The following is a 7507-nucleotide window of genomic DNA, read 5'->3' as shown; positions in this document are numbered from 1 at the left end:
GTGACTTATTCTTAGGGTGCCTGCTAGCCAGTTCTGAGAAGCAGGCAGTAGTTAACAACTGCACCAAAGTCAGAACTACTCTTCTGCCTTTGATACTTTACCTGTGAGAACAGCTTACAGCTGGTGTGCTGGGAGTCATCTGATGTGTTGCCTTACACGGGACATAGAGCCTTTTGTAAATCACGCGGTGTTGAATCCAAGATGGAAGCTGGAAGAGAAACTTATTCCCGACCTTAGAAGAAAACAAACCTATCCCTCAGGGAGAACAGGCACCTCTTTAAAGTTTAAAGCTGTTTAAATTTAACTTTAGAAACTATTGTTTTTCTTATAAAAGAAGCAAAGAACAGAAATGTCACAATCCAATCTTTGAGTGCTCTATCAATAATTAATAATGACACATCTAACGTAATAGGCTATGGCATTACAAGAAATTCCTAATGCTTTGCTGTGTAAGACATTGACTGCAGCCCCAGAGAGCTGGCGGGTTCGAGGAGTCCGGACGAGCTCTCCCAAGCACAAATCAAGAGGCCAGAAGCGAAGGAAGAAACCCAATTATTAGACCAGCAACCACTTGTGCTTTTTTCCTACCCCACAACAGTGCAATGACTAAGGAGCACCAAGGCAGACAAGCAGACAGGCTTGTACTCTGATGAGAGAGCCTGAGGGAGGGAATACGCACCCTTTGATGCCATTGGGCTGATGCTTACCCCTGGTCACTGGCCTGAGACCACAACTTATGGCAAAACCCACTGGACAATTTCTGGTTACTGCTGACTTAGGCCGATGAAAGGTTCCAGAGCCCATTGTTTAATCGCAGATGGTTTTGGTCCCTTGTGTTAATCTTTCTCCAATTATTATTTTTCCAGACAAATTCACACATTTTTTCTGGGTACAGAGAGCAAGAGATTAAATGGCTGGCTGAATCAGTTATTTAAAAAAAAAAAACACTATACTTGCTTTGCAATTAGGAGAAAAAACTGTGGCTGGAGAATAGGGAAAATTTTCAAACTTGTTTTTAAACCTGCCAGCCTTTCCCACAGAGAATGCCTCCAGCCATAGAAATGTCAGAGCAAAGGCCGTCAGCTGCCTTCATCCATACAGCGAGGACTCCAGGAGAGGGAGATCAGAGGCTCCCAGGTGCTCAGGATTACATGCAGACTTAGGCTTTGGTGTCCCAGAAGATTTCTTGTTGGTGATTGCTTCTCAGTTTTGTAACACACCTCACATGGCAAATTTGTTTGGGTGGCTTTTAATAACCTCTTCAGGATTTATTGCTTTCTTCCATCCAGATCTTTACAGAAATCCTTTTCTTTTTTAATATGATATTTGACTACACACTGCATCTGATTTCTTAGGGAACAATAACTCTACAGTATGACCCTTTTTAATGAGCAACTGAAAAAAAAGCATCTTTTGTAGAATCAACATTTGATGTGAGGCCTCAGAAAGTGTTCTTTTTAAATTTTAACTGCTTTTCTCCTTTTGATTTTGTTTTAGTCTCATACTTTGTAAGATACTGTTTGATTTCCTCTAATTTCAATATTCCTCAACTTTTCAATAGCAGCTTTGCTCTTAAAGATGGCCTTCATTATTACTGTATGCCATACAAAATATGCTCCATCTGCAAGCAACACAATTTGTTTTGCTGATACCTTTTCCCCTGTTAGTATAAATAACCACCCTAAACTGTGATATTCAAACTGGGCTCTATTTCACGTCACAGACTCAGTGGCTTGTGACGGTGAAGAGTTCAAATATCACAATATCTGGAGTTATTAGTAAAGCTAGGTGTACTTATAATGTCATCAATTTATTAGAATCACAGCTTTCAATATTTAAGTTTCTCTAGGCCTTAAAATTAATAGGAACTCAAACACAGGAATCTCAGAGGCTCAGAAAGCAGAAGTCAAACAAGAAGAGCTCCAGGAAGGATGTGCCACAGGACCAAAGTTACTAATCAACCAACCTCGGGCATCCTTTTTCTTAGGCTGTGATTCCATGGGGAAGACAGACACTTGGTTCATGAACTTCAATCACTTGGGACAGAGTATATACAGAACCTCTCACTGTCAACATCTGTTAATCGAGCTCTACCACTGACAAAATCAATGCAAACCTCATTTCCTTCTGATCACACCTTCCATGGGTTTTGCGTGGACAACACTACCCACTACAGCAGGGCAACGATCAGAAAAGTGAGATACAACCCATTCACTTACAATTTCTTCAGTGTTTTTGTTCTGCCATGGGAAGGACTGCTGTGGTTTAACCCTGCAGGCAGCTAAACACCACACAGCCGCTTGCTCACTCCCCCACAGTGGGATGGGGAGAGAATTGGAAAAAAGGTAAAATTCATGGGTTGAGGTAAAGACATCTTAATAGGACAGAAAAGGAAGGGAAAATAATAATAATGATAAAAGAACATACAAAACAAGTGATGCACAGTGCAGTTGCTCACCACCTGCTGACTGATGCCCAGCCAATCCCTGAGCAGCAGCCACCAACCCCACCCCGGCCAACTCCCCTCCAGTTTTGTTGTTCAGCATGACACTGTATGGTATGGAATATCCCTTTGGGTCGTTTGGGCCAGCTGTCCTGGTTGTGTCCCCTCCCAGCCTCTTGTGCACCCCCAGCCTCCCCCGGCCGGGTAGCATGAGAAGCTGGAAAGTCCTTGACCTAGCATAAGCACTGCTCAGCAACAACAAAAACATCAGTGTTTTATCAACATTATTCTCAGCACAAATCCAAAACATAGCTCCGTACTAGCTACTATGAAGAAAATTAACTCTATCGCAACCACCAGCACAAGTTCAAAATTTTCCCTCCCCTGTCCCCTGGCAGATACCAGGTCATCCTTGTGAAAACAGCACAGCATTACTGGTTTTCCCATCCTGCTCTCCCGCTTCAGTTCCAGTTTGTTCCCAGTCTCTCCATAGCTAGTTTCCTGTGCTGTGTGATGACCCAGGTACACCCGCCATCTCTCATTTACTTACAGACAGCACACAGACCTTAACAACCCCAAACTCACCACACTGACATACCAGCTATACTGGACCCAGCAACTACAACTTCTCAGGCTCATCTCTGGTCCTCTTGGGAAAGAGCCAGTCCAGCTGTCCTCTGAACATCTCAGCAGGGACCTCCTGCTTTCTCCAACAACACAATTCCTACAGGTCTGCAGAGGAGCCTTTCCAATATTCTTCTGGCCTTCATTTATCTCTACTTTTGCTGCTCTTCAGAAGAGCTGCAGCTCAGCTGCTCGTTTATCCCACCACTCTCCCCATCCTTCTGGCCCTGGTTTCCCAGCTCAGGACAGTCAGCCTGTTGCTAGCATCCCAGATTTCAACCCATTCCAATGAAACTCCCTGCTCCCCCTGTAAGATTTCACATACCATCTCTGATGGTCCTTCACTGTCCCCCCTAAATATCTAAATAGCTACCCCACTCTCCTACCCCAGAAGGAGGCATGTACCTGCTCAGGGAGTGAGGCCAAGTCTTCTGGAAGGGTCCAGACTGGCCATCCTCTCTTCAGACTGAGAAGTGGGCTCTGGAAATCATTTCATTACAGAAATGGCAAATCATCAGCTATTGCATTTCTAGGATAACTCTCTCTTCCACAGTGATACTATCTGGTTTCATCTACAAACATTTTTTTTCATCTATCAAGAATAGTGCAGGCAATTGAATAAGTGCATTTTACTGTGGCAAGAAGCTTTAGAATTTGGGGCTAATGTGCATATGAAGAAGTTGATATGATCAGTTAAACTTTTTTACTAATCAGTTCCAGAAGGTAAATACACAGCAAATTGGTCACAGTGCTGAAAGAAGAAAAACATATTCCATTTACAACAAATTATTTAAAAGTTTGCTCTTTCAATGGCTGTAGCTAATTAGGTTCTGCCTATACATCAGTGAGATATCATGAATCCATGAAAACAATGCCCAAAACCAGAAAGATTCTTCAGTCTCAAATGGTTTCATAGTGTGGGGTTTATTCTCATTATTCCTCTGTCAGCCAGAATAACAACTTTCTACTTGCATCGTATGGGTAATTAAAATAAATGTTTGTGAGCAATCCCACACCCCTAGCAGTCCCAGCACTCCAACTGTGCAGATGAAGCTAAATCTAATATTTTGTCAAAGATGAGTGACATGCTTCTGTGCTAAGGCAGCTTCAGCTGACCGCTTAAGGGATGGGATTGCTTTGGGAGCAAAACTGACCATCTTATTCTACCTCTGGGTAAAAGGCAGCAGCTCTTGTCTAAGACACTGAAACTACCTAGAAGAGTTGAGCAGTGAATAATTCACCATGTAGGAATTTATCCAGTTTGGACCTTGGCTGAAGTAACAGTCCTACTCATCCAAAGCAGAATCTAATGAACTCTCTGATCATTGCTTGTTGGCAACTGAAGTTTAAAAATCATCACGACAAGGACAAGTGCAACATATCTGCCAAGATACCGATTCAGCATTAACTCAAAATGATGGAGTCATCCGCAGAAGGTGTTTATGAGCAGGAGAACCATCAGTGAACAAACCTGGACAACTCTGCTTCCTTTGAGAATAGATGACTTTAGACTATGAGATATGCCAGATCTTCAGCCTTCCAGTAAAATCCATGTCTTGTCCTATCAAGGGCATTTGCTTCCTCAGGAACTCTCTTCTAGAAAACATGGGTAAGGTTGAAGTGGTTGCAGCAAGTGAGATGTAGCTGGTGGTCAGACCTATATTACATAAGCTTTGCATGAAATTGTTAAATCATGCATATGCTTGATTGGCACTGATGACTATCCAAAATCTATTTACGGTGGTATCAATAAATTGGTGAGATCATTGTTCTCCTCCCTCACATCTCAATACCTGGATTCTAGCAGATCCAGGTAAATCAAGTGCATCTTCATAATGAAAACAGAAATTTAATTATTCACAAGCATTCCCCTTGAGTTTTCTTCGGACTTTTTGTGAATGATTAACAGAGCAGCTGCTCCAGACAGCACTCTCAATCCCTGCTTGCTGGCCTGTTAAAAGCAGTGACTCATCAGCACATGACGTCAAACTCTCCTCTCCTCTGAAATGGCAGGAAGGAGGTTTCATTAAAAAGATAAAAAAAGGTATCAACATAACAGCCTGAACTTCCTCCCAAACACACGGGCTTTGGTCAGGGGTCATCTCTGATGCTGCTGTCTGAAGGGTTACACCATGCGTATGCACCGACAGCTCCTTCAAAGGATAAGCTTTTCTGTTGAATACTAAAAACATGAAACATACTTCCTCAGGCAAGTTGACTTATTAGATACCGACTCAAAAATCAAAATGAAACTCCAGCATTAGGCCATTTGGTAAACCCTGCTTGTGCACCTCGCAGGAACGCTTACCCCCTCAGCAGAGCTCAGCAGGGCGGCGAGCACCCCATCTTAGCTCTCCCCACACTTGTAGCGAGGTGGGAGTACTTTCACAAGATGTTTACACAACCCGAAGTAGCTGTTAAGCAGTCCTTGAAATTGCCCAAAGAATACTTCCCAGTAGCACCAGATGGGGGTGCCCAAACATGACTCAGAGAAGCATCAACAAGTCCAGTGCTGCCAAATTCAAGATGCACCCCTTGCCTCCATGCCTTGCTAGGGTTGCGCTGAAATGTGCAGACATGAAAAAAATCATACGTGAACACAGCCATGATTCCATAATCTTTGGGAAGAAACCTGGGCCCAGTGCCATGGAAGTCAGAAGCAGAAGTAATCTAAAAAAGGGTTGTTTCTCCATTGTTAAAATTCACATTTTTACTCTAGACGGCAAGTCCTTCTGTCATGTGGACAACGGTGTTTTACCCAGAAAATATGCAAAGCAATGGAGAGGAGAACAAGCCGGGTAATTTGAGATTTAGTTCTTACATGGGATTAACTACTAACATCTGTGATACTTTAATTTCTCTGCTAGCTTTAGGCTGCAAAGCCAAGCCTCAGCCTCCTCGCAGCCCAGCTCCCACGGCAGCGCATCCGAGACAGCAGCCGCTCGCTCTTCGGCTGCGAAGGGCAGCCGCAGGGACGGCAGATATATTTATCTCTGTTCCCGACTGCCTGGAGGGCAGCATCACTTCCACCCCGCCGCTCCCGGCTTCCCACAGCGTGGCGTCGGAAGCAGAAATACTGCCGTTAGCTCAATCTCTTCACCAAAGGTACTCAATTAGGGAGTAAAATGGAGGTTTGGAGAGAGAGCATGGCAATGTGGGGGCCGCCTGCGCACACGGGGTTTATGCCAGAGCTGGAAAATGCTGCGTGAGTACGGCTGTGCTCCCACCTGCACTGCTTCCCTCGGCACGTGGTCAGGCCACAGATTCGATAGGAAAGCCCAAGGATGACTGACCAAACATATATAACATAAAAGGTGCACATAAAACAGTGTTACACACAGGCCGAAAGCTGCCATGACATGAGTCTCTGCCCAACACACTTTTCTATTAAAAAAAAAAAAAATATTAAAAATCAAGACTATCTTTATGTCATTTCGCAGAAATTAGTATACTGTCTGAACTTTTGGCTCTGTTAGTATTCTTAGCCTTGACTCAGTTTGACTGCTTATTTTTCTGAGGTCTCTGTCTATCTGCAGTCCAAATAAGAAGTTGTTTTCTCACATAGGTATGCAGCAAAGAGATGGAAAGTTCACAGCAAAAATGGCCCCTGGGTATCCAGGCTGACTCTGGACGACATAGCACTCTAAAATGTGGGTGAAAATACTCTTATGGGTTATCTTTCTAGAATCGATTAGCAATGAATTGCTAACAGACTTGATTTTTTCACATGCCTCAATCTCAAGTTTAGACCCTAAACAACGTTTCAATTTTAAAAAGCACCTAGCTGCCATCTTATCTAGAGGCAGTAACGCACTATCCAAAGCATCCCTGTATTGCAAAACTCATCTGAGCTAGCCCAAGTGCTGGAATTACTTGAGGAGAAATGGGGAATACAGTATCAGAAATGTGGTCATTCCTCAACAAGGCTTTCCAAAAGACTTTTCATTCTTGGCAGAAACAAACACAGAAAGGAGAAGAGGGGAAGAGGTCTATTCCTCCCTCTTGCAAAAAATCTCCTGGGCGTGTAGGGTGGCTCACCCTCTGCCCTGCTCCGGCGGGATGCTGGAATCAGGAGAGGCTGCGTCACTCCTGCCACCAGCTGACGCCGAGGGCTTCTCTGATGCTCTTGGCAGCCACCCCTGGCTACGAGATCTCCTGCTTCCCCCAGCCGGGCAAAGGGGAGGCTGTGTGCCAGAGCCCTGGAACACCTCCCTCCTCCTCCTGGCCAGGATCACCTTGGAGCAGAAAGGGAGCAGTAAGCACTTTCATTCCTGTTTATTTGTGCCATACTCATGCTGCTTGGCCTCACGTATACAGCCTTCTGCAGCTGTAGAAAGTCATAATTCTAAAAAACAACAAAAAACCCCTCAACAATCACGTATTTGCCATCAGTACCTTCTTATAAGCAATACAGTATTTGTATCTTCATTAAGGAACAGA

This window comes from Tyto alba, unplaced genomic scaffold (genome assembly GCF_018691265.1).
Source record: "Tyto alba isolate M040663 unplaced genomic scaffold, T.alba_DEE_v4.0 Super-Scaffold_10, whole genome shotgun sequence".
NCBI lineage: Eukaryota > Metazoa > Chordata > Aves > Strigiformes > Tytonidae > Tyto > Tyto alba.
This window is presented reverse-complemented; position numbering follows the sequence as displayed.